General features: G+C 40.1%; 1 protein-coding gene across 7 annotated transcripts in view; it reads left to right on the top strand.

Annotated features, from left to right (window-relative positions):
- ITSN1 (intersectin 1) overlaps nucleotides 1-27,147 on the top strand; it is a 235,177-nt gene that overhangs the window by 30,445 nt on the left and 177,585 nt on the right. Inside the window, exon 2 of one of the 7 annotated variants that reach the window (XM_053565707.1) lies at nucleotides 20,739-20,875. The exons of 5 other annotated variants lie outside the window; for them this stretch is intronic. The gene's annotated coding sequence lies outside the window, so the exon portion shown is untranslated. Of the gene's footprint in view, nucleotides 1-18,069; nucleotides 18,136-20,738; nucleotides 20,876-27,147 lie in introns of all 7 variants that reach the window. One more of the 7 variants, XM_053565708.1, reaches the window with a different exon arrangement.

The following is a 27,147-nucleotide window of genomic DNA, read 5'->3' as shown; positions in this document are numbered from 1 at the left end:
GGGTTTTCTTCCACGGCCTAAGGATGAAAGAGTAAGAGCCAAGGCAGAACCTCAAAGGTGGCATAAGGCACATCTGCTCCATTTCATTGGCTGAAAGCAAGTCACAGAACCATGCATGACCTCACTGAGGAAGAAAGGTCCTCCCCTGCCCCCTGCTCTTCAAGAGATGGGCAGATAGGGAAAGGTCTGATAAGGGAAGGGCAGCAGATATCTTAAAAACTATCTGTTGCCTTATAGGTAGAGGTAATGACTTTAAAAAAAGTTTTCTAGGCCTTTGAAGGGCATTGTGAGGTTGGGGCAGGAAGGTTTGCAACCTGCAGCCTATGCTGTCAAACTTTACAGAATGAAAATTCACTTGTTTTTTTTTTTAGACACTGGGTCTCACTCTGTCACTCAGACTGGCACCATCATAGTTGGCTGGACCTTGACCTCCTGGGGCTCACGTAATCCTCTTGCTTTAGCCTCTGGGGTAGTTAGGACTATAGGTGCCTGCCACCACACCCAACTAAATTTAAAAAGGGATTTTTTTGTAAACACCAGGATCTTGCTATGTTGACCAGGTTGGTCTGAAACAACTGGCTTCGGGCAATCCTCCCACCACCCCAGTTAAAATCTTCATTATCATTTTTGGGATCTCTGCATAATGTGGATCTAATGCATGGTAAACGATTAATGATTAATGAATGTTTGTTGAATTAGTAAACAAAGATTTCTAATAATAACAAGAAAATAAGTTAATTCTTTTTGTAGTACTTGGTACTTTCACAGTTTAGCTTGGAACAGTTTCACAGAGCACTTTCTATAATATTATATAATATATATATAATGAAAAGTGCTTTTGGGGGGATTATTTTGCTATACCAAAAAGACACATTCATTATAGAAAATCTGAAAAATATAGCACAAGCAATGTGAAGATTGTGTTCTATCTGGCTACTCAGGACAACCATTAATGTTTTATTATACAGAGTGGCCATAAAATTCGTGTGCAATTTAAAATTGGCCACCTTGTATAATAGAACTTCCATAGTTGACCATCTCCTTAAGTTACCCTAATTTTCATAAACTGGACATGAGCCACATGTACATATCAGTGTAGTAGACCTTGTTCCTATATTTCCTTTCTTTTTTTCTCCATGTAGTTTTTGAACATGGCCCACGTTTATTATCACTTCGGCATCACTTAGTTTTGTACTTTTGTATCTATTGCTTAACAGCGTAAGGGTCATATATATGTATAAAGACAGTTTTAACTTCACCCTTGTTCTCTGTCACATTTCGACTTTCCTCCTTCATACGACCTATTAACTTAATCCATAAATTACGCTCTCATCCTATTCTCTCTCTCACCATGGCAAGAGTGGAAAGGACCAGATTGAAGAAGGGCAGACAACTGGCATGAAAAATAAGGTGCCTTGGAGATTCTCAGGGTGGATAATGAGCTTCTGGGGAATCAAGCTCTGATGTTACTTTTCCTTATTTTACTCAGAGATCCCTTTTTTAAATCTTAATAGTTGTACAGTCTTTTGGATGATCTAAAAGTCAAGAACTTGATAATAAGTTGGTTTATAAATATATTTTTTAATAAGTTGTTTTTTTAGATCTACTTTGTTTTTGTGACTGATGTACTAGGTAAGTTTAACATGGGTTGTTCAATAACTGAAGGCTGGGCACTGTGGGTCATGCCTATAATCCCAACATATTGAAAGGCTGAAATAAGAGGATCACATGAAGCCAGAAGTTGGAGATCCAGTTCTGCGACATAGTGAGACCCTGTCTGTACAAAATACAAAAATGAGCTGGGCATGATGGTGCACGCGTGTAGTTCCAGCTCTTGGGAGGCTGAGGCAGAAGGATCAAGTGAGTGAGCTATGATGGCATCACTGCACTCCACCCTGGGCAATCAAGTGAGATCCTATCTCAAAACAAAAACCAAAAAAACAAGGCCCTGCTTGACCCTGTTTGTTGAGGCCCCTATTTATCAAAGGTTGAAGCATTTTTTTTTTGTTTTTGCTAGTAGCTGAGCTTTTGTGTAAGCAAGCCACTGTACAAGTTCCTCATGCCAGTTCTTTTGCATCATTAATCACCTTTTCTCTAGCCACTGAAACACGGCTGAGTCTTGAGTTATCTGGCTCTTCACAGCGCTAGAAATCGACCCTGCTGAGGTGAATGTGTGAAATATTTGTTGTTCTCAGTATAGATCTGAGAACTGTTTTATTTCCCCTAACAAACAGATGGAATCCCTTCTAAGTATGTTACTAAAAGATACCTTTTGTGTCCATTTTACAAAGAAGTCTGCTCAGGGCAGAGATGACATCATTAATCAAACTATTTATTAAATTATTTTTTTGTTTTTGAGACAGAGTCTCAAGCTGTTGCCCTGGATAGAGTGCCATAGCGTCATAGCTCACCGCAACCTCCAACTGTTGGGCTCAAGCAATCCTCTTGCCTCAGTTTTTCTATTTTTAGTAGAGAAGGGGTCTCGCTTTTTGCTCAGGCTTGTCATGAATCTGCAAGCTCAAGCCACCCACCCGCCTCGGCCTCCCAGAGTGCTAGGATTACAGGTGTGAGCTACTGCGCCCGGCCTATTAAATTCTTTAAATGATTCCTGTATTTAATGCCAAATATTTTGAAATGCTAAATGTAGATTCAGGGAGCTCGTGACCAGTTTTCATTTGAGTTTTGATGAATTTCTCCATTTTAATTTTTATAGTTGCTCTCCATTTTAGAAATATCCGCTCTGCCAAATAGGTTTGGAATGTGTGCAGAATGACAGCTTAAATAATGTTCATGCTTTGTGTTTAAGCAGATGCCCCTAAGTAAAGCTACCAGATCAAAGAGGAGAAAGGGGGAAAAAAGGAGAATGAACCCACCATGTAACATCTGTATCAGAGACCAGTGTGAGCCTGCAAGTCAGTCTTTGCTTCCCGTCCTACATTTTATTTTCATTTTCTCTGTTTTATTAAAGCAGTTTGGTTAATTCTATATTAGTAGTGTTGATAACTTCTTTGAGAAATAAGATTCAGTCGTAATGTTTCTGCACTGCTGTTTATCTTCATGTCCTTGAAAGAAGCATTGATTATTAAGGTCAACTCACAAGTCAGACATTAAACTTGAGTGTCAAGTGTCTCAAATCATTTCTAGAGACTAAATTGATCTTGATGGCACTCATTTGAGCACTGGTTCCATTGAAAAGACGGTCAGGGGTTTGGTTTCCTTTGCGTCTCTTTTGTGTTGGAATTCTTTACAGGAGCTGAAAGAACGAAATTGTCCAAATGTAGAATAGCATGATTTATCAGAATACTCATTAAGATTAAGATGTTATGTGGGGTGGCACCTGTGGCTCAGTGAGTAGGGTGCCGGCCCCATATGCCGAGGGTGGTGGGTTCAAACCCAGCCCCGGCCAAACTGCAACAAAAAAATAGCCGGGCGTTGTGGCGGGCGCCTGTAGTCCCAGCTACACGGGAGGCTGAGGCAAGAGAATCACGTAAGCCCAAGAGTTAAGAGGTTGCTGTGAGCCGTGTGACGCCATGGCACTCTACCCGAGGGCGGTACAGTGAAACTCTGTCTCTACAAAAAAAAAAAAAAAAAAAAAAAGATGTTATGTGAAGGCGGCGCCTGTGGCTCAGTTGGTAAGGCGCCGGCCCCATATACAGAGGGTGGCGGGTTCAAACCCGGCCCTGGCTGAACTGCAACCAAAAGATAGCCGGGCGTTGTGGCGGGTGCCTGTAGTCCCAGCTACTGGGGAGGCTGAGGCAAGAGAATCGCTTAAGCCCAGGAGTTGGAGGTTGCTGTGAGCTGTGTGATGCCATGGCACTCTACCGAGGGCCATAAAGTGAGACTCTGTCTCTACAAAAAAATAAAATAAAATAAAATAAAGATGTTATGTGAAAAATCATTAATTTAGTTTAAGGTTAGCTTGTGGAAGCTGAGATAAGAAATAGTTAAAAATTTACTAAGCTTTATAGAAAGCCTAGATTTGGGGTAGAAACAGTTTTCCTAGGGTAATCTTATTTTCCCTTAATTATCTCAGAAAGAGTGTCTATTATCAGGATGGATGAAAAAGTGACCAGTCATTCTTCAAAATCAGGCATAATTTCAATGACATAAAAGAAAGAAGACATTAATCTAGAAGTGGATACTGTAATTCCCTAATTCGACCTTTCCGTCTAGTGTGAACAACAAAAGAACTGTTGGGTCATCCTAATAGTTTTATAACTTTTAAAGATTTTAAGAAGTTAAATTGCTGTATTATATGCCTTTTGAATTCTTGGTTAAGTGATTTCTAGAGAAATTGTCTAGTTGAGTGGCATTTACTTTCTAAAACCAGCTTTCTTCTCTTTCTCTCTAACCATTTATAATGAAAAATTTCAATATCTGCAAAGCAAAGGGAAATAGTGGCCATCACCCAGCTTCAGCAGTTAGTAACTCTTGACCGTTCCGGTTTCATTTATCCCACAATCTGCCACCTCAGATTATTTTGAAGCGAATTCTAGACATCCTGTCGTTTTATTAAAGCCAAGTTGCTTTTGATAGTGACAGTAGAAGACATTTACCTTCTTGGCATTAGCACAGACACTAAGTGCTGAATAAAATTTAAAGCAATAAGTCTCTGCACTGATCAGCCCACATTTTGAGAAAGAAGCTCATAGTTTTACTGTGTACTCAGTGTTCAGGGAATCAGGGACTTTCTTCAGGTTTCTCCTGTCTTTTAACTGGGGACATTATCTCTTTGGAGTTTTTATCTCTTTGGAAATTCTTATAGCACAGTGATTTTTAACTGGTATGCTAGAAGAGAATCTTAGGTATGTTACGAAAAAATTTAAAGATCATTGATTAAATTATTTTCACAATGCGTTCAAAGCATAGTAAGAATTTTTTTTTTTTATTTTACCCTTATAAGTGTGCCTTGGTAGTTTAACTATAGGTTCAAGTGTGTTTTGAGATAAAAAGGTTGAAAACACTGTCGTAGCACATTCAGGTTTAGTCATTCTGTACTGATTTGGTGGTGCCTTATCTAAGTAATAAGAAAGAATTATTTCACCAAGAGTTGGCTTTGAAAGGAGTTAAATATATTGGGTGTATTTAGGAAGTACTCCTTAATGCTATAATATACCAGCTTTTAAATGTTAAATATACCTCTTAAAAAGCCTAACACTCTTATGGGTGATAATTTTTCCGAACTGTCAGTGGGACAAATTAATTCCTTTCTGAATCAGAATAAAATATACAAAAAAAAATTTTTTTTTTAAGTACTGGAGATCTGCAAGTATTGGTTCACTCCTACTTTGTTGTTGAACTCTTGGTTTCCCAGGCTGGTGCGTCTTTTGTGTACTTTGACCTTACACTTTCAACTGGATTCCTTTTGTCCATTGAAGGAGGCATAAAGCTGTCAGTTCCTCTTGGTGGGTATAGGAAAAGAATTTTCACTTTTCTCTAATTTCTGTATTTCAAGTGGCTTTAATGATAATCATAATAACTTACTCTTAATTTTCCTTCGAAACAAGTACATTCATCAAAGTAGAATACTTGAAGTTTTTTCCTTCTAAAGCTAAATCAAATTTTGCTATAATTATTCATTGTTATAGTTCTTGAACATGGAAGACTGTGGGTTTCATGTTTATATTTTACTTTATTACAGTTTGGGTAATTGGTGACTTGGCTGTATGGTGTGCTTGAGTGCTAGACTGTAGTAGATCAGGAATCTGATGAGCAGCATGACTAAATATGTGCCTACTTTTCTTGACTAGCCAAACAGAAGTAATTATATTTTACCTATTTCATAGGGATATTATTAGAATTACTATGATTAGATTTTTTTGAAAATTTGCAGTGATATTTTGTTGTGCCCAGATCTCGAAATCCCCCACAAAGACCACCAGGGAGCCGAGTCCGATGCAAAAGCAAAAGGGCCTTTTTCTTTTTTTTTGTAGAGACAGAGTCTCACTGTACCACCCTCGCCATGGCCTCACACAGCTCACAGCAACCTCCAACTCTTGGGCTCAAGCGATTCTCTTGCCTCAGCCTCCCGAGTAGCTGGGACTACAGGTGCCCGCCACAACGCCCGGCTATTTTTTGGTTGCAGTTCGGCCTGGGCCGGGTTTGAACCCGCCACCCTCGGTATATGGGGCCGGCGCCTTACCGACTGAGCCACATGGCCGCCCCGCAAAAGGGCCTTTTATTGCAAGTTCGAACTTGGGCTCCCCGCGACTCCGCTGCAATGGATCCGAGCCCCAAGCTCTGGAGCAGGGGGTTCTTATGGTCCTGCACAGCGGGTGGGCGTGCACAGCTTGAAACAAAGGGGGCGCTTCTGGATTGGTTAGGTGGGGGTCCCTGATTGGTGGGTGGTTGTCTCATGATTTCGGGGAATTGCCTGGGCTTGTACTGAGTGAAATGGCAGGGAAAGCGAAACTTAACTCTTAAGATAGGCTGGTCTGGTTCTTTCAATTCGAGCTTCACAGATAGGTACTATCTGAAAGCAAAGTGTTATATCCTCATTTTTTTATTTGTATTTTTGACACTAGAAATATATGTTGCTTTATCTCTTTTCCTGGTATATTCTGATAAATAATTTGAAATTTCTTCTCTTAACGTTTTTGTTAGCTTTCTTGTGCCCTATTTTTCGTATGTAGTGATGAGTCTGGATAGATGGCTAAGTTAATGGCAAGGTAACTGAACTGTGCTAAGTGCTGTCTGTGGATGCTGGCCTCTCCACTTTCAGGGTAGAGTTATTATTTACAGTGACACATTTCACTGTCTGCGAGACTGAGCAGTCTGAATCATTTGCCTGTTGTGTGGCTGTCTTGAGTTCAATTTTTGTCAGATTTCCCCACCTCATTTTATGTCTTAAATTTCGGTATGGGTAACCTTGTCAAAATGAGATTGACTTTTCATGTTTTGTGGCATAAATTAGAGAATTATAGAACTAACAAATGAACAGATCTGAGATTGGAGTTGGGTCACCAGACTCCCCAGTTTCTTTGAACTCCCATTATGTGTCTGTGGATTAAATTGTTCGTTTTTATTTTGTTTGGGTTGTTTTGTTAATGACCAATATGGTTGATTTTTTTTTTTTTCCTCAACAGTTTGGACATGCTTCATATATATTTTGCAAAACAATCATTTTCATTTAGTCCTAACCGGAGCTGGTCAACGTTAATACAGTAGTTAACGAATTTTCTAGCTTCACTGAGATGTTTATAGGTATGAGCTTTTCATATAATGAGATCATCTGTGATAGATTTGGGCTTTGCTGTTTATAGTGTAGATGAACTTGAAGGCCTAAGCATGGTGGATGGCAGTTTTTCTAGGGAACCCTTTTTTCTCTCTGTGGTCTCTTTGTTATCAGGGTGGTCATTGTTACATTGACTTAGTCAAATAGGTTTGAAAATGAATTAAGGTTTAGGAACAAATGAAATTATTAGGTAGTTAGGAACAGCTCTCTTGGGAAGGAGGGCGCCTACCAATCAGAACTTAGCATGCCAGCTGCAAAAGGATGTAGAAGACTCTCTAGCCTAACAATAGGTACTGTGAAAAAAAAGTAGGTACAATGGAGTCTCCAAGTGACCTAAAACATCCTTAAGACTAATTATCATGTGTTCCACTCCCCCTGTGGGTTCTCTAAGAGGCTCCTGGGAGGTCTGACAGTGCTCTAAGACTCTGGTTGCAAGGTTAACCTTGAACCATGAGGTAGGCTTGACTCCCAAGGTATAAAAGAGAACCACCAGCTATAACCTTTGCCTCTTTGTCTTTTTGCTACTTGTCTTGGCATTGGCCACCTATTTGCTGTCTATGGCAAATGTGTCCTGCTTTGTAAACTTCCTTACTTTATAACCCTATTATAAGGATGGTTGGTTTTTATAGCAAGATAATAGAAAAATTATTTACCCGTAGTTTTTCTGTGAGACTAAAAATGTGTCTCTCGGCCTGCTTTCTTTCTCTTGGTGCCCCCACCCCACCTGTGGATTTCTGTTATCACAAACAGTTAAGGAACCCCCACAGACCAAAGGGAAATGTAAATTCTCTCTCTTTTGCATTTCCCCAGCTCCTTTTTTCTTCCTTTCTTTCTTTGGGATGGCTGCTCCTTCTCTCAGTCTCTGTCTCTCTCCCTCCCACTCCCCGTCCGTCCCTCCGGCTCCCTTCCCTCTCTCCTCTCTCATCCCCTGCTCTCTACACTCTTCTCTCTCTTTCTCATCTCTTCCTCCCACTTTCTTCCTTTCTCTGACATAAAATAAACTTAAACCTTTATGTCCTAACCTTGACCTAGAGAAATTTCTTTGTCTTCCTGAGTGCAGCACCCACTGAGTAACTGAGCTTTTCCAAACCTGTAACCTATCTTTCTCTTACTCAATAAACTTTGTGTCATGCTTGCCTTACTTTGGGGTGTAGGGTTATTTTTTGACGAAGAGCACTTCAGGAACCAAGGACCCAGTTTGCTGCTTAAAACCCTGACATTTTAGGAGACAGGCAGTTGCCCTGAAACTCAACAAGATGCCTTGTTCAGGGCAGCATTCCAAATGTGCAGTTGTTAGTGGCTTCTGAAATGTTTGAAAATGGCCCTCATTAAATCTTACAACTTGATTTGGCATACATTGACACCACCTTGCTTTTATATATGTATTTAGTTTTTTGTTGTTTTTGTTGTTGTTGTTGTTGAGACAGAGTCTCACTGTCAGATTGGGTAGAGTGCCATGGCATCACCACAGCTCACAGCAACCTCAAACTCTTGAGTTCAAGAGATTCTCTTGCCTCAGTTTTTCTATTTTTAGTAGAGATGGGGTTTTACTCTTGGCTCAGGCTGGTCTTGAACTCCTGAGCTTGAGCAATCCACTTGTCTCTGTTTTAGGGAATTCCCTTGGCCAAGAGGGGGTATGGTCAGTCAGACCTGGTGAGGGGGAGTCCTTAAGATTTTATTTTAGTTCACAATGGCTCATATAGTACTATGAGGTTTAGGAAACTAGAGGTTCATTTCTGTTGTTTTTCTTAGAACATATTTTGGATCAAAATAAACTTAAAAACATTTCTCCTTTGGTATTTCAAATTAAAACTGGTTCTCAAACATTTGGGGCTACACTGTAACAGGAATCTGAATGAGAAAAGACTCCTTGTTTAGCTGTGAGTTTATGAAGGTGAGGACTAAGTGACCAGGGAAGGTGGGTGATCACAGGGATTTCTCAATCTTTCCTTCATTCATTTGTACAGTAAAGCACATTCATTCAATACAAATGGTTTGTGGGCCAAACCCTGTGGCAGATGCTGGGAATACAGTCTTTGTTTTCAAGGGACCATAGTCTTGTCTTGAGAAATAGTGAACATAGTTTACAATGGATCCAGTTCTAGGCATAGAACATGCATAAGAAACAATAGAAGAAATCCGCTGAAACATTCTAGGCTCCCAACAGGACCTGTGGCCCAAGTTTATAATGGCAAGGAGAGGGAAGACAGGGAGCATGGGCAGTGTTCTGTAAAGGGTAAATTTAATTCTAAGAATAGTTCACCAGTCCATAGTTACCAGTCTGTGGAAGTTGTACAGTAAATCAAATGTTTAGGATCACCTAATGTTGACATACTAATTTTGACTATCTTTCTCTTGGTGTAGTTCTACAAACTGCCAATGTACAAGTTTTTTCTTTTCAATTTTGAATTTGTCAATGGGCAGCGTCTACAGTCTCTTTTGACAATTAAGTAATATGTGTTTGTTTAGGTTTAAGCTGCCACCTCCCAAAAGCCAGCTTCTGTGCTGCACCCGGGGGGGGGGGAGGGGGGGGCATAAAAGGTGCACGTTCATGTCCAAAATCTTCAGCGGCTTCCTTGCCCCAATAGTAGTCTCATCTTTACCCTTATACCCTTGCTTGCCCTTGGGATAGTTTCATTGCTCCTGAGTGTTCATCTTCCACCTAAGAAGCAATTCTGTGAGCTTCTCTTCATCTTCCATCATCTAAGATGCCTAGACACCGGAGGCCTTTCCTCCATGCTCAGTGCATCAGTGTCTTTTCTCTGCTGTCTTTATACTTCCACCTCCTCTCCATTGTTCTATGAAACACACTGTGTCAGAATTGTTTACTCTGTTCCTGTTCTAAATGTGAGCTCTTTGAGGCAGGACCTATGTCTTTCTTTGGACCTTGATGTTTTTCACAGTAACTGTCATCTAGTGAATAGTCAATAATTGATTTAAGCTGAGCAGTGTCATGTTTAAACATTTTGTTACGTTTACTGGCTGATAATTTTGACTGATCTAAAGTAAACATTTTTGTTGGGAGACAGAATTTCATTATGTCACCCTCAGTAGAATGCTGTGGCATCACAGCTCACAGCAACTTCAAACTCTTGGGCTTAAAAGAATCTCTTGCCTCAGCCTCCCAAGTAGCTGGGACTATAGGCACCTGCCACAGTGCCCAGCTATTTTTTTTTTGTTGTTGTTGTCGTCATTATTGTTTGGCAGGTCCGCTCCAGATTCCAACCCACCAGCCCTGGTTCAAACCCGCCAACCCTGGTGTATTTGGCCCATGCCCTAGCCACTGAGCTACAGGCGCCAAGCCTAAAGCAAACTTTTTTTTTTTTTTTTTGTTGCAGTTTGGCCGGGGCTGGGTTTGAACCCGCCACCCTCGGTATATGGGGCTGGCGCCCTACTCCCTGAGCCACAGGTGCCACCCAAGCAAACTTTTTTTTTTTATTTTTTTTGCACTTTTGGCCGGGGCTAGGTTTGAACCTGCCACCTCCGGCATATGGGGCTGGCGCCCTACTCCTCTGAGCCACAGGCCTGCCCTAAAGTGACCATTTTTTATCTTTTTACTCTGCATGAGACTATTTCAGTAGCTTTACTTGTATCTAAACTTAATTATTATTGTTACAGAGAAAATTATTCTGATGCTTGTTAAAGAGTAAACAAGACTTTATTGAAGACTACTGCAATAGCAGGGAGAGATTGAGCTCAACTCCAAAAACAGTAAGGACAAGAGGGGATTTGTACTCAAGGCAAGTACAATCAGTGGATGGGAGATTACTAAGAGAAGACATCAGGCATAGGGTAGATGTTTGTAAAGTAGACTGCCTTAGTCTGCTTGGGCTGCCGTGACAAACCATCATAGACCGAGTGCCTTAAGCTATTGAAACTTATTTCTCACAGTTCTGGAGGCTGGGAAGTCCCAGATCAAGATGCTAATGGATTCAGTTCCTTGTACGGCCTCTCTTCCTGTAGACAATCACCTTCTTGCTATATCCTTACGTAGTGGAAAGAGAAATCATCTTTCTGGTGTGTGTTCTCATAAGGGCACTAATTCCATTCATGAAGGCTCCACTCTCATGACCTAATTACCTCTCAAAAGTCCGAGCTCCAGGGGGCTTAGAGCTTCAACATATGTATTTTGAGGGGACACAAACGTTTAGTCCATAACCTAGATCTAACATTGAAGGTGGGAGGTGAGTAACTTGATCAAATATTAAGAGTGATCAGATACTAAGGCTAGGGGGATTCTTCCTAAACTGACTTAGCAGGAGTCTTTGTAAAACTGAGCTAGGCAGGTTAAAGACAGAGGGGGATTGGAAGAGATTGAAGATTACCCAAAAAGAGGGCTCAGAGGACCCTGACTGAAGGTTAGTCAAGGAGAAAAATCTTTGTCATTGTTAGGAGTCTTTCGAGTTAGGTACTATTAATAACTTAGTTTTATAGATGAAGGATTTGAGGCTTAGAAAGAGGCTAAATAGTTCATAGAAGGTACATAGCCATAAGTAACCTGGCTAGATGCTTGTTAGAATACTTTTCATCTAATAACCTTATTATCTTCTGGACTGTGATGGCTTAATTTGTTTTTGCTAACCCAATGTGAGAATTAATAGAAGTTTATTTCTGTTTAGAATGGCTCCTGGAAGTGCCGTTGTCAGTGTTGTCATGAAGCCTGTGATTTCCACTGGAATGACATACTCAGGTTACAGTGCAGGATGACCTTAAACATTTTTTTTCTTTTTTTCTCTCTCTTTTTTTTTTTTTTGCAGTTTTTGGCCGGGGCTGGATTTGAACCCACCACCTCTGGCATACGGGGCCAGCGCCCTACTCCGTTGAACCACAGGCGCTGCCCACATTTTTAAATTTTTTTATTAGGATAGGATTTTGCTATGTTGACGAGGTTGGTCTTAAACTCCAGGCCTCAAATGATCCTTCTGCCTCAGCTTCCCAAGTAGCTAGGTTTACAGGTACATGCCACTGCACTCAGCTCAGGAAGACATTAAAATGTTAGTAGCTTTACTGAAATTTTAAAAAGATAGTATCAATATCTAATCTATATTTATCCTATTTTCTTTAAGTTTTTATCTGCATAACAATTTTTTCAAAATATTTTTGTGTCTTGCCCATTAAATACAATCTCAGAAGGAAGAAAATATACAGATTATGTTTTTGGATCTCTGACTACAAAAAGTAATTTCAAACATTGATCAGTAGTCTGTTTCAATAGAAAGCTCCTCAATATATATGTGAGTTACCCTTATGTATCGGCTGTTTTCTAAATGGTAATAAGTGAAATATCATTTTTGTGTGGTTTTATTCAATTTTCTATGAAGAATGAAAATTAAAGCAAGTAGCTTGTATAGCTCCTGTTTCTGAGCTGTGGTCTGTGTGAAGAGGAAGGCCACAAAGTTAAATTTCCTTGGTTAACAGCATTGTGGAAGCTACCCTCTGCTGCTGGCTTCTATATCCCTGCAGAGCATCCCTTGTATTCTTTTATCCATTTGCATTCCTGCTATTTTGGACTAGCTCTTGGATATATTTTGCATTTTAATATGGTGGTTTGCTTATGCCCTTCATGCTGTTCTTTTGCCTAGAATGCTGTTCCCTCTTGTATCTATAGTGCTTATAATTTAAATCATACACATTGCTAGTCCGTAAAGTGGTTTCTTACTCTCAGGGTTGGTAGCTTTGTTTTTTTCTGGGCTTTCACTATGCTATGAAGGCCACAGGATTATCTCATCTGATACAATATATATAAAAGGAGAAACTGAATTGTATAAGTTTCATATTAGAATATTTGCAACACTTTATCCAACTTTTAATTTTTTGGTATATTTTCTTTCTCTGTATTCTTTCTTTTTCTCTTCTTGTTTTGAGACAGAGCTTCACTCTGTTGCCCAGCCTGGAGTGCTGTGGCATCAGCACAGCAACCTCAAACTCCTGGGTTCAAGCAATCCTCCTGCCCCAGCCTCCCAAGTAGCTGAGACTACAGGTGTCTGCCACAACAATTGGCTGAATCTTCTACTTTCAGTAGAGACAGGAATCTCATTCTTCAATTGCTGGCTCAAGCAGTCCTCCTGCCTCAGACTCCCAGAGTGCTAAGATTACAGGTGTGAGCCACCATGCCTGGCCTCTGTGTATTATTTTTAAAACAAAAACATGGCAGACATAATACCTCATCTAAAGTTTTATTTATTTATTTATTTATATATATGTATTTTTTTTTTTTTTTAAGAGGCAGAGTTTTACTTTGTCAACCTTGGTAGAGTGCTGTGGCGTTACAGCTCACAGCAACTGCCAGCTCTTGAGTGTAGGTGATTCTCTTGCCTCAGCCTCCTGAGTAGCTGGGACTACAGGTGCCTGCCCACAATGATGCCCGGCTATTGTTTGTTGCAGTTTGGCCAGGGCCAGGTTTGAACTCGCCACCCTCGGCATATGGAGCTGGCACCCTACTAACTGAGCCACAGGCACCGCCTCCCCCCCCCCCTTTTTTTGAGACAGTCTCACTTGGTCACTCTTGGTGGAGTGCTGTGGCATCTTAGCTCACAGCAACCTCCAACTCTTGGGCTCAAGTGATTCTCTTGCCTCAGCCTTCCAAATAGCTGGGACTACAGGCACCCGCTGCAATGCCTGGCTATTTTTTTTTTTTTTTTAGAGGTAGGTTCTTGCTCTGGCTCAGGCTGGTCTCGAACCCGTGAGTTCAGGCAATCTACCTGCCAAGTGCTAGGATTACAGGTGTGAACCATTACACCTGGCCTGAAGTTCTATGTTTTTAATTATTATACATTTTATTGTAAGGATATATGATATATCATAATTTACCCAACTATTCTTGTTCTGTTGAACATTTCAGATTATTCCAGTTTTTTTTTTTTTTTTTGATTATTCCAGTTTTTAATTGTTAAGTGGTAAATGTCTTTATGCATATAAATCGCTGTATTCTGGATTATTTTCTTAGGGCAGATTCACAGGAGTTGAGTTATTGGGTACAATTGTAAGACTATTTTTCCTACTTTTCTTTTTTACATATTTCATCACGCTTTCTAAAGGAATTGTTAATAGTTTTCCCTGCCACCAGCAGTGTGAGACAGGACCCTCTTTGCCATACCATTATTAATGCTGGAAATTTGCATTTAACTTATTTATTTCAAGGCCTTACTTCTTTCCTTGTGGTGAACTTTCCAAACTAGCTTGACCTTTAGTAAATTGGTTCGGATCCCCAAGTAAAATTTCCCTTTGACAAAAACTTTATTAGAAGTTGGAGTGTCTCGGAAATAAGAAAACCTTTGTTAGAGAGGGAATGAATGGGCTAGTTTTACAATGTTCAAATCAAGATGAATGTTATTCAGTGAAGTACATATTGAATGCATTAACTTTTCTTCCCTTCAAAAACAATAGTTATCTTTCAAAATCTTCTCAATGTTATTTGGAATTTTAAAGCTTAATAGCTCTACTAGATTTCACAAGAGTGAAATTAAAATGCAGTTGACTTTGAGTGTGCAAGTGTACTTAAACTGGAATTCTAGGTCAATTGGATTATAATTCAAGCAAATTTTGAGTATAAATTGGCTTTGACAAATTTTTTTTTATGAGACTTTAAACCTTTCTAAGAAAAATACACAATTGAGGAAATCTAGGAATTTCTTCTTTTTTCTTTTATTTCAGATCACAATGTATTTGTGATTTTTAACATTAACTTCCAAATTTCCTGTTCTGTACTTTAATGGTGTAACCAGATTATTTAAAGAAATGAGTGAAATTCCCAGTAAAGATGACCATCAGCAAGGTTCTTTTCAGCCTGTTTTCTCAGGAGTAAGCATATTTCAGTATATCTCAGTGAAATGAAATATTTGAGTCATGTATTTGTTGCCTTCTGAAAATGGTCTGTTTTCTCTTGGCTGCAGTCTATTTAGTGTTTTAGTGATGCTAAAGTTACTGAATGGTTTTTAGTCCTAAAACTTCTAGTAGTGATAAATCTTGCTGCGCATCAAAGTTGCAGTAAGGCTTTTTTCTTGGACTTCTGTTCTTTTAGACACTGGTGAATAATCTTCAGCTATAGCAGAAGGCACCAGTGTCTATGTGCTGATCAGAATAATCAATATGTACCTGGGCAGATTTCCTTTATGTCCTGACTGGGCAAATGTTTAACAGTCCTGAGGAAAGAGAGATTAAAACATATCTCCCTTGAGTTTTCCGCTCGTTCTAAGTGGCAGGAGTCCATTGTATGGGACAGGAGGGTTGTCTAATTGTTACTGCTGTCCACTGTGGCACTGCGTCAGTGAAGAGGTCTGGGTTCTCGGTTGTGTCCTCATTACAGTTTGATGAATATACTTGAATGTAGAGCATTTTATAATTACCTGTCATGGTTGTTTTTATACAGTATATACATATTTTTTCCTTCTTTTACTACAGTCTGTCAGCCCATATTTAATTCATCCAGTTGCAGCTGTTGGCACTGTTTCGTCAAAGCAGACCTAAAAGTCAGGCAAAAAGTCTCATTACTTGCTCTTTTCAAGTGTAGCTGTGTTATTTTGCGCAGTTAGTGTTTTCTGTGCCATTTCTTGACTTTTTTCCTAACGCTGAAGGCTTAGTTCTGAGACTTCTCAGCCTAGGGTTGACTCCTGTTCCTGCAAATGCATTGATAATACTGGGCTTGGTGGCTGGTATGGTTAGAGGCAAACAAGTTAGTTACCTAGAGATAAGGGTGAAAGTAGCAAATTAATACACTTCATTGACTTAAGACCGTTAATGTCTGCAATGTGAAAACTTATTTTAATATTTTCCTTTATGTATGCATGTGGTTTGTAATGTGTTGAAACTTCAGTTTTTATTTAGAAGAAACCTTTTCATCTCTTCTTTAGTGACTATATTCACATTAGACAGATAGCATTTTATTCTCCTTTTACTTGGTTCATTACATTTTTTCGTGTGACAAAGTATTTACAATTATTGGTAAACTTTCGCTGTTTTTCCATCATTTATTTATTTATATTTGAGAGGGCACTGGGAAGTATGTGAGCTGAAAATAAATGGAACATATACAATCTCATTAATTAGGCTGTCAATATTGAAATTATTATGTAACTCATATTTAAAATAAAATTTTGATTTGAAATATTCTTCTCTTACTTCATAGTTCTTGAAATTACTGTTATTTGGTTTTGAGTTATATGCTTTTTCCGGGAATTTCTTTTTCAGCTTTCAGTACCTCAATATAATATTTTATTCTTAATGACCCACTTGAAGGTGGAGCCTTCTAGAAAAATAAAGTCCTTCACTTTATTCAAGCTTTATGGATGGCTTTCCTATCTGCAGCCGTAGTGTTTTGCAATTTGATTTTTCAAAACAAATTAGATAAACTATACATAATGACTTCTCAGATGTTATTTTGCAGTTAGATTTTGGTTTATAAGTAGAAATAAGAGCTTCATAGAGGGGAGTATTACTTCCATTTATCTCTTAAACAGGAACTCCTTTCCTGTGTCTCTCATTGCCAGCCCTCATCTTTCACTTTTTTTGTATTGTAGCTTGTTTGGGGTTTAATTGCTCCCTGAGGAATTCTCTGCTATTACAGATACTAAAGTGAGGATGACTCAGGACTAAGGTTAAAATCTATTTATTGAACTGTCTAGGCTAGATACTCTGACATCTGTCTTTGTGGAAAGTAAGGAGGAATGAATGGACAAACCCTCTGAAATGCCAGTGAATGTTGCCAGGTGACATGCTGACAGCTGGACCTGACAGTGATTACTGGACACTGATAATTTCTCACTGTCCCATTCTCATCCCTCATCCTCTGCCACTACTCCTGCCAAAAGAACAAAGTTCTGGAAAGGATGCTGTTCCCTGTTTAGAGGACAATTTGAATGATCACTATAGTTTTTCAGACAGAATGTCAATAATGTCTTTAAATTTTTTCCGTCTTAGTAAAGTTCTCTTTTTTTATCTGGTTCTTTGCCCTTCACGCAATTTAAAAACCTTGCTTGTGAGCAAGCCGCATATTTTCTTCAGGTCATCTTTCTCTACTTCAAATGGCAGCACATGTAGGAGACACATTTATAGCTCAGCACTTAAGATGTGACAATAGGGCATTGATCACGTTGGGTATATATTTGGGATTTGTCAGTTCCTTTGTCCATTCATTGTCTGGCTTTTAGTACCTTTTCTCTGTGTTTCAGAAGAGGTTTGTGTACCTCTTGCCTGTATGTGTGCTCTGACAGGGCAACTTGCAGCTTTTGGTTCATCTCCTGCTCAAACAGTTATCACAAGAGTGGAATGTGGTATGAGAGTCACTTGGAGAACAGGGCTATAGACTTTTCTAGTTTGTTGTCATTTATTGCAGACTTTTTAAATAAGGAAAAAAGTTTCCTTGAATTTTTAAGAACATTTTTCAATTTTGACTTTTCTTTTCTTTCTTTTTTTTTTTTTGCTGGGGCTGGGTTTGAACTTGCCACCTCCGGTGTATGGGGCCCGTGCCCTACTCCTTTGAGCCACAGGCGCCGCCCTCAGTTTGACTTTTTAGAGATGCAAAAGGGAAATATGTGGGGACCAGTTTTTGTGTGTGATTTTTTTGAATGTTTATTCTAGATCAAGAATAAATATAGATAGAATAATACCTTAAACTAGACCCACGCGACTTTCAAATATCAGACATTATCATTATAGAGTATAAGTTTTTTATGTTATTGAGGATATTTTTATGTACTTAAGACATTTAAAAATAGACATTTATTTTTACTGTTCTCCCACATTTGGGCACTTTTAGACACTTCTTTCTCTTCAATGTTTTATTGATTCTAAATTTCTATCAATTTTAATTTTCTATTCTATATTTTGCTATCCTATAGGTTCTTTAAAACTAAACCTTTTGAACAACTTTGAAAGAAAATTTTTAAAATATTTCTTTATAAGAGGTAAGTATATTGCCTTAGTACCATGGAAATCTATTTGAAATAAATGAGTTTGAAGGTTGGGAAGGAACACCATAAAGTGGGCTTAAGACGACAGAGCTTGTTAAGTCTTGAGACTAGGTGTTCTTTGTGACTTCAGCAACATAGGTGGCATCTTCTGCTGGGCCCCTGCTCTCCCCTTCTGTAACCTTTGCTTGCTAATTGTTAGGACCCAGTTTACTTATTTATATATTAATGAGAGGATTGTAAGATTTTTGTAAGAGAAATGGTTAATTAAGCGAAAAACAAAATATATGTTTAAAACTTTTTATTCTTTTTTTTTTTTTTTTTGAGACTGAGTGTCACTATGTCATCCTTAGTAGAGTACCCTGGCGTCACAGCTCACAGCAATCTCAAACTATTGGGCTTAAGCGATTCTCTTGCCTCAGCCTCCCAAGTAGCTGGGACTATAGGCGCCCACACAACACCTGGCTATTTTTTTGTTGCAGTTTGGCTGGGGCTAAGTTTGAACCCGCCACCCTGGGTATATGGGGATGGTGCCCTACCCTCTGAGCCCCATGTGCCGCCCTGACATACTTGTTTTTATTTATTTTAGAGACAGTCTCACTTTATCACCCTCGGTAGAGTGTGATAAACCTCCAACTCCTGGGTTTAGGCGATTCTCTTACCTCAGCCTCCCCCGTAGCTGGGACTACAGGCGCCCGCCACAACACCTGGCTATTTTTTTGTTGCAGTTTGGCCAGGGCTAGGTTTGAACCCACCACCCTCAGTATATGGGGCTGGCGCCCTACTCATTGAGCCACAGGCGCCGCCCACATGCTTGTTTTTAAAAACTAATTATGCAGTTGAGTGATTTGATGTACAGCTTAAAGTTTTTAATTATGCCAGTAATTTAGACTGGAGAAATTTTAGTCCTGCTCAAGTTGGTATTTATGTGCTTGAAACCAAAATTCCTAATTGTATGTATTTTGTTTTTTATTTTGATTGTTTTTGAAATTATTTCATATTTTCTGAATAATCTTCCAGTATTTATGATAGCAAAACATTGAAAATCAAATAACAAGCCTCTTTCAATGTAATATTTTATCATGTAAGTAATGTTTTAATCAATACTGTTTTGGCAGTGCCCATAGCTCAGTGGGTAGGGCGCTGGCCACATACACCGAAGCTGGTGGGTTCGAACCCAGCCCAGGCCAGCTAAAGCAACAATGACAGTGCAACAATAACAAAAATAGCTGGGCCTGTGGCAGGCACCTGTAGTCCCAGCTACGGGAGAGGCTGAGGAAAGAGAAGCATTTGGGCCCAAGAGTTGGAGGTTGCTGTGAGTTGTGATGCTACAGCACTCTACTGAGGGTGACTTAGTGAAACTGTGTCTCAAAAAAATATATATACTGTTTTGAGGTGGTCATTCTATACAATACACATTTCTGGAGGTCTTCTGCTGTAAATATATCAACATTTGGGATTTTAATGTAAATATCAAAATTAAGGATTTATTCTTTTGTACTTCTATTATTAGCCTTTCATTCTGAAGCTAAAGTACAGATAAAAGACTTCTCTAGGGCGGCGCCTGTGGCTCAGTCGGTAGGGCGCCGGTCCCATATACCGAGGGTGGCGGGTTCAAACCCGGCCCCGGCCAAACTGCAACCAAAAAATAGCCAGGCGTTGTGGCGGGTGCCTGTAGTCCCAGCTACTCGGGAGGCTGAGGCAAGAGAATCACTTAAGCCCAGGAGTTGGAGGTTGCTGTGAGCTGTGTGAGGCCACAGCACTCTACCGAGGGCCATAAAGTGAGACTCTGTCTCTACAAAAAAAAAAAAAAAAAAAGACTTCTCTAACATAGTCTAGTTTTAGTTTAAAAAGTTTAAATTATCCAAACTTAAGAAAACTGTTTACCTGTTTCTTTCTTTTCTTTTCTTTTTTGAGACAGAGCCTCAAGCTGTCCCCCTAGGTAGAGTGTTGTGGCATCACAGCTCACAGTAACCTCCAACTCCTGGGCTCAAGCAATTCTTCTGCTTCTGCCTCCCCAGTAGCTGGGACTACAGGCACCTGCCACAAAGCCCGGCTGTTTTTTGGTTGCAGCTGTCATTGTTGTTTGGCGGGCCCAGGCTAGATTCGAACCCGCCAGCTCAGGGTGTATGTGGCTGGCGCCTTAGCCGCTTGAGCCATAGGCACTGAGCCTGTTTACCTATTTCTTCATTGCTCAATATTTAGTCTCTGTGTTTTTTTTTTCTTTTTGGTATGTAAATATAAGAGTATTTGCCTCAGTCTAAACATTAATATCTAAATCCAGCAACATGTCTGTGAAAGGTTTTAAAAATTTGCCAGAAGCATATATTATTATGTGAAGTATGCAAAAGAAGTAAACCACTGATATTTATTCTTTGGCAAAAGATAAAAAGGAAATATCAATACTAAGCTGTTAATAAAGGTTGCCTTTATTAAAATCATGGATTTTCCCCCCTTCTGTTTTTTCAGTTGTCTAAATTTAACACAGAGGTCATCTATAACCCTTTTCATTAAAGGTTAGAATACTAGAAACTAGGAATGTTCCAGAAGGAAGGCACAGTAAATGGTAATGGTTACCGCCTCCTCTGTGTTGTCTCCAGACCTTTACACCAGAAGTTTTGCCTCCTCTCGCTGCTGCTTTTTCTGCACTCTTGGGGTAACAGTCCTGCTTCCCTGCTTCCCAGGCAGTCGGGCCAGACACTTGGAGAGAAGGAGGCTTTTCCTTGCTTTTCTCTAGGTAGGTTTCTGCATTTCTGTTTGGTTTCAGTTTAGGGGACCTACCTTATTCTCTTATGCTGTTGAAATCCTATCATAGAAGTAGATCTGCCATCACTATTTTTTTTGTTGTTTGTTTGTTTGAGACAGAGTCTCATTTTGTCACCCTCGGTAGAGTGCTCTGGTGTCATAGCTCACAGCAACCTAAAACTCTAGGGCTCTAGTGATTCTCTTGCCTCAGCCTCCTAAGTAGCTGGGACTATAGGCACCCATCATAAAGCCCGGTTATTTTTAGAGACGAGGTCTCACTCTGGCTTAGGCTGGTCTCCAACCTGTGAGCTCAGGCTATCCACCCGCCTCAGCCTCCCAAGTGCTAGGATTACAGGCGTGAGCCTCTAGGCCCGGACTTCAATTATTTTTTTTTAAACTGCTCTAGGATTTCTTTAGATTTGTAGAAATATCTGATTTCCAGCTTTCATATGATATTTATGCTTCAAGAAGCTTTCCTTTTATTGTGCAAGAAATAGCAGCTCTTAAGGCTTACATTTCAATATTCTCTTAATCTTATTTCCCCCATTCTGGTGTTCTTTTTTTTTTTTTTCTTGTGGTCTTCTATGACACTTAAAATTATATTTTGGTTTCCTTTTGGTCCTTCTTTTTGTTTCCAGTGTCTTTATTGCATGTAGCAGTAACCTCTAGCCCCCAGCTCCACCTGGTTTATTTATGAGACTAAACTTTCCTGAAAGTATAAGGTTATGATCATGGGTACTGAAAACAGATTGACTCCCTCTTCCATCATTTAATAACTATGTAAACTGCCTTAGTTTCCACATTTGTAAGATGGAATACTATGTTAACCCATATGGTGGTTAATAGGATTGAATTAGCTATTATAGGTCAGGTGCACTATTATAGTAAGTGCTTGAAGATTTTGTTGTTATTGGGTGCTTTTATATCTCTGTCCTTTCCCCTCCCTCTCTTACCACACACACACAATGTGTAGTCTCCATTGCCTTTTTAGTTATAAACTCCTTAATAGCAAGAATGTGCCACTAAATCCTCACCAAAGCTGACTCCATTGTTTTGGCATAATGTAGACCATTATCTCAAATTCTGGGACTAGAACTTTAAGTTGTCCTTTGAATGAGATAAGGACCTAGAAATCAGCTTTGGGGGTAATCATAAAATCCTTTAAAGGGGAGATAAAAATCACTGAAACCAGCCCATTGTTTGTATATTAGATCAACAAACCAGCTTTGTTGTGTCCAGTGTGGTGATTGATGCCTGTAATTCCAGCACTTGGGAGGCTGGGTGGATTGCCTGAGCTCACAGGTTTGAGAGCAGCCTCAGACAAAGTGAGACCTCATCTCTGAAAATAGCTGGGCATTGTGCTAGTTCCATCCTTCCATAGTTCCAGCCGCTTGGGAGGCTGAGGCAGGAGAATCACTTAAGCCCAAGAGTTTGAGGTTGCTGTGAGCTATCATGCTACGGCACTCTACCAGGGGTGACAAAGTGAAACTCTGTCTCAAAAAATAAATAAATAAAATAAAATAAAAATATATAGTGTATTTTTCATGGAAATAAAAACTTTTTCTAAGTTAAATAAGACCTAGAAAAGCTAAAAAGGGTTCTTTTCAAGTATGCTCTAAACAGAGATGATAATCTGATCATAAATGGAAAGACTATGAAAGATATTTAATACACTAATGCTCTGACTTGAAAGTTAAAGCCACCATTTTTTAAATGATCTTATTAACATTTGAAAATTTTACTAAATCTGAAAGATTTATGCTCCCTAACTTTAAACAGAAAGTCTAGTCAAATATTCTTCCATTAGAGAGAGTCACTGAAGATTACGTTCCTCCTATAATTCTAAATTTGTGTTTCATTTGAATTATATATTTTTGTTCAGTGTGATGACAATGAAAATGGTTTTAATATTTTTTGTAAAAGCCTTCTTATAGGCCTTTATAACTTACCTCCAGATATATATATTTTTTTCTCATACAAATCAAACACAGATCTGTGAAGTTTTATATCCATTCTTCAGTTGTATTTGAATTTTATTCAGATACTTAAGAATATAAGAATACTTTGATATTCCCACTTTTTTTTTTTGAGACATAGTATCACTTGTCACCCTTGGTAGAGTGCTCTGTCATCACAGCTCACAGCAACCTTAAGCTCTTGGGTTTAAGCAATTATCTTGCCTCAGCCTCCCAAGAAGCTGGGACTATAGTTGGCCGCCACAATGCCTGGTTGTGTTTTTGAGACAGGGTCTTGGCGTTTGCTCAGGTTGATCTCAAACCTGGGAGCTCAGGCAGTCCACCCACCTAGGCCTCCCAGAGTGCTAGTATTATAGGCGTGAGTCACTGCACCTGGCCCTCACATCTTTTTCTCACTTACTTGCATTAGTGTATATTCAGAATTTGATCTGTGTTTAAAACTCTTGGGCTTACATGATCCTTCTGTCTCAGCCTCCTGTCTAGTTAGTACTACAAGCCAGTATGCCTGCCATAATTTTTCCTATTTATTGTGGAGATGGGATCTCCCTCTGCTGCTCAGGCTGGTCTCAACTTCTTGCCCTCAAGTGATCCTCTTGCCTCAGACCAGAGTGCTAGTCTTATATGAGTGAGCCTCCCAGCAATATGAAATTTTAAATCTGAGTATAGCTATTATATGCATTTGTTAATTTGGTCATCAATGTATTTAGAAAAATCACTGGTCTTTGTGTCTTTAATAAAAGGCATTCATTACAAAACACATTGGACATGTTGAACTTAAAATTAGTGATTTGCAAATTCTGGTTTTAACATAAACTGTGTTCTACTGGTCCTCACTTCTGCCTAGAAAAGGAAAAAATCCTTTTTAAAAAATAAATTTTCTTGGCTTGGCGCCTGTGGGTCAAACAGCTAAGGCCCCAGCCACATACACCTGAACTGGCAGGTTCAAATCCAGCCTAGGCCCGCCAAACAACAGTGGCAGCTGCAACCAAAAAATAGCCAGGTATTGTGGCGGGCGCCTCTAGTGCCAGCTACTTGGGAGGCTGAGGCAAGAGAATCACTTGAGCCCAGGAGTTAAGGTCGCTGTGAGCAGTGATGCTACAGCACTCTACTCAGGGCAACAGCTTGAGGCTCTGTCTCAAGAGAAACATAGAAATAAAATAGACAAGTGTTGTGGTGGGCACCTGTAATCCTAGCTACTCGGGAGGCTGAGGCAAGAGAATCGCCTAAGCCCAAGAGCTGGAGGTTGCTCTAAGCTGTGATGCCACAGCACTCTACTGAGGGCAACAAAGTGAGACTCTGTCTCAAAAAAAAAAAAAGAAAGAAAGAAATTAAAAAAATTTTTCTTGGGCAGCGCCTGTGGCTCAAAGGAGTAGGGCACTAGCCCCATATGCCAGAGGTGGCAGGTTCAAACCCAGCCCTAGCCAGAAACTGCAAAAAATAATAATAAATAAATAAATAAATTTATTTAAATAATAAATAAATAAATAAATTTTCTTTGTTGGCTTTAGTACATAGCATCATGTAGGATTCCTATTTACATTCTGACATCTACCACATAATTGTTCCTCAAAAGCCTTTTTTTTTTTTGGAGATAGTCTCACTTTGTCACCCTCAGTAGAGTACTGTGGCATCATAGCTCACAGCAACCTCCAACTGTTGGGCTTAAACAATTCTCTTGCATCAGCCTCCCAAGTAGCTGAGGCTACAGGTGCCTGACACAATGCCCAGCTATTTTTTTGTTGTTGTAGTTGTCATTGTTTAGCAGGCCAGGTTTGAACCCACCAGCCCCTGTGTATGTGGCCAGTGCCCTACCCACTGAGCTTCGGGCACCCAGCCCAAAAGGCTTATTGCCCATCATTTGTTCTGTCCTTTCAATTTAGTTGCGCATAGGGTTGAAATTTAAAAAAATTAAATAAAATCTTAGTTGAGAGTTTTCAGAATTGCTACTTCTCTCAGAGGAGATCTCTGAATTCCACCATAGATATTCCAATTTGTATTAAACTGTTAAGAATGGAAAACTCTTGGGCGGCGCCTGTGGCTCAAGGAGTAGGGCGCCGGTCCCATATGCCAGAGGTGGCGGGTTCAAACCTAGCCCCGGCCAAAAACCACAAAAAAAAAAAAAAAAAAGAATGGAAAACTCTTGACTGTTATTCTTAGTATTTTCTTTGTGGCTTGTGATCTTCTTTAACCTTTATTTAAGTATAATTGAAGTGCACTAAACCGTGTACCTATATATATATTTTTTTTTTGCAGTTTTTGGCCGGGGCTGGGTTTGAACCCACCACCTCCAGCATATGGGGCTGGCGCCTTACTCCGCTGAGGCCACAGGTGCCACCCAGTGTACCTATATATTTTTAATAATTATGTAATTATTATTTTATGTAGTTATTTTAATTTTTATACAGACAGGGTTGTACCATGTTCCCCAGACTGGTCTCAAATTCCTGACCTCGGGGTGGCACCTGTGGCTCAGTGAGTAGGGCACCAACCCCATATACTGAGGGTGGTGGGTTCGAAACCCGCCCTGGCCATACTGCAACAAAAAATAGCCTGGCGTTGTGGCGGGCTCATGTAGTCCCAGCTGCTCAGGAGGCTGAGGCAAAAGAATTTCCTAAGCCCAGGAGCTGGAGGTTGCTGTGAGCTGTGACGCTACGGCACTGTACCGAGGGCAACAAAGTACAACTCTGTCTCTAAAAAAAAAAAAAAAAAAAATTTCCTGACCTCAAGAGATTGTCTTGCCTCAAAGTGGGATCCAGGTGTCAGCCACTTCACTGGCCAAAACTGCATATATTTAAAGTCTAGAGTTTGGTCACTTTTGACATAAGCATATTCCAGTGAAACTGTCACGATTCCAAAGAGAGCAAATTGTGGGAGCCAGGACCCCAGACCGCTGGCCCCAACCCATGAAACTGTCAGGGTGCGGACCGCTGTACAAGCTACATGCTCACTGGGGGAATGGCTTCCCCTAAATGCTGGGGAGCCCATTGTCTCAATCTGGTAAGGCTCCCCATCAGGTGGAGCCTATTGTCTCGGTCAGGTCAGAGACGCCAGAACGCCTCAACAGTGCAGCAGTCTTTCTTTTTTTTTTGCAGTTTTTGGCTGGGGCTGGCTTTGAACCCACCACCTCCGGCATATGGGGCTGGTGCCCTACTTCTTTGAGCCACAGGCATGGCCCCAGCAGTCAGTCTTGATAGGAGTAGCCAGAGCCAGACTAACTTGTCCCGTGGCTATTTATGGCAGTGATACACCACAGGTGTGGAGACTGCTATGCAATAATGTCGGTGCTCTCATGCTCTTGAACGAGACCAGTCTCTTCCCCATGCCCTTATTACCAAGGTATTTCTTTTAAGGTGTCTCCTACATTTCAGGTGTCTTCCTACAGCAAATGCTTCCATTCCCCCCCCAGATTTCCTTGTGTTTCTCTTTATCTTTTCTATCTGCAGTCAGCTGCTGATGGGATTTCCATCATTGTAGATTAGTTAAATTTTCCAGAATTTGTGAGAATGGAATCACAGATAAAGTACGTTTTAAACATGTTTCTTAACAAAATTGCAAAGTAGGGCAGCACCTGTGGCTCAAAGGGGTAGGGCGCTGGTCCCATATGCCGGAGGTGGCGGGTTCAAACCCAGCCCCGGCCAAAAACCACAAAATAAATAAATAAAATAAACAGCAGAAAACTGAAGTTACAAAAGATGAATGATTTAAAAAAAAAATAACAAAATTGCAAAGTAGTATTTCATTGTATGAATAAATGACAGTTTGTTCGTTCATTACGTGATTGGCATTTCACTTCCAGTTTTTGGCTCTTGAAAATATATAAGAGCCAAATATTTTTTTTTTTTTGATACAGAGCCTCAGGCTGTCACCATGGGCAGAGTGCTGTGGCATCCCAGCTCACAGCAACCTACAACTCCTGGGTTCAAGCCAGTCTCCTGCCTCCACCTCTCAAGTAGCTGGGCCTACAGGCACCCGCCACAATGCCCGGCTATTCTTTGGTTGCAGCCATCATTGTTGTTTGGCAGGCCCCTGGCTGGATTCGAACCCACCAGCTCAGGTGTATGTGGCTGGTGCCTTAGCTGCTTGAGCCACAGGCGCCAAGCCAAGAGCCAAATATTGATATAAACAATTTGTGTAGAAATACTGTGTGGGCATAAATTTTCATTTCTCTTCGATAAATACCTAGAATTAGAATGGTAGCTGTATAATTTTTGTTGTTGTTGTTACAGTTTTTGGCCAGGGCTGGTTTTGAACCCGTCACCTCCAGTATATGGAGCCGGCACCCTACTCC

The sequence above is a fragment of the Nycticebus coucang genome, chromosome 16, assembly GCF_027406575.1.
Source record: "Nycticebus coucang isolate mNycCou1 chromosome 16, mNycCou1.pri, whole genome shotgun sequence".
Taxonomy (NCBI): Eukaryota; Metazoa; Chordata; class Mammalia; order Primates; family Lorisidae; genus Nycticebus; species Nycticebus coucang.
This window is presented reverse-complemented; position numbering and strand designations above follow the sequence as displayed.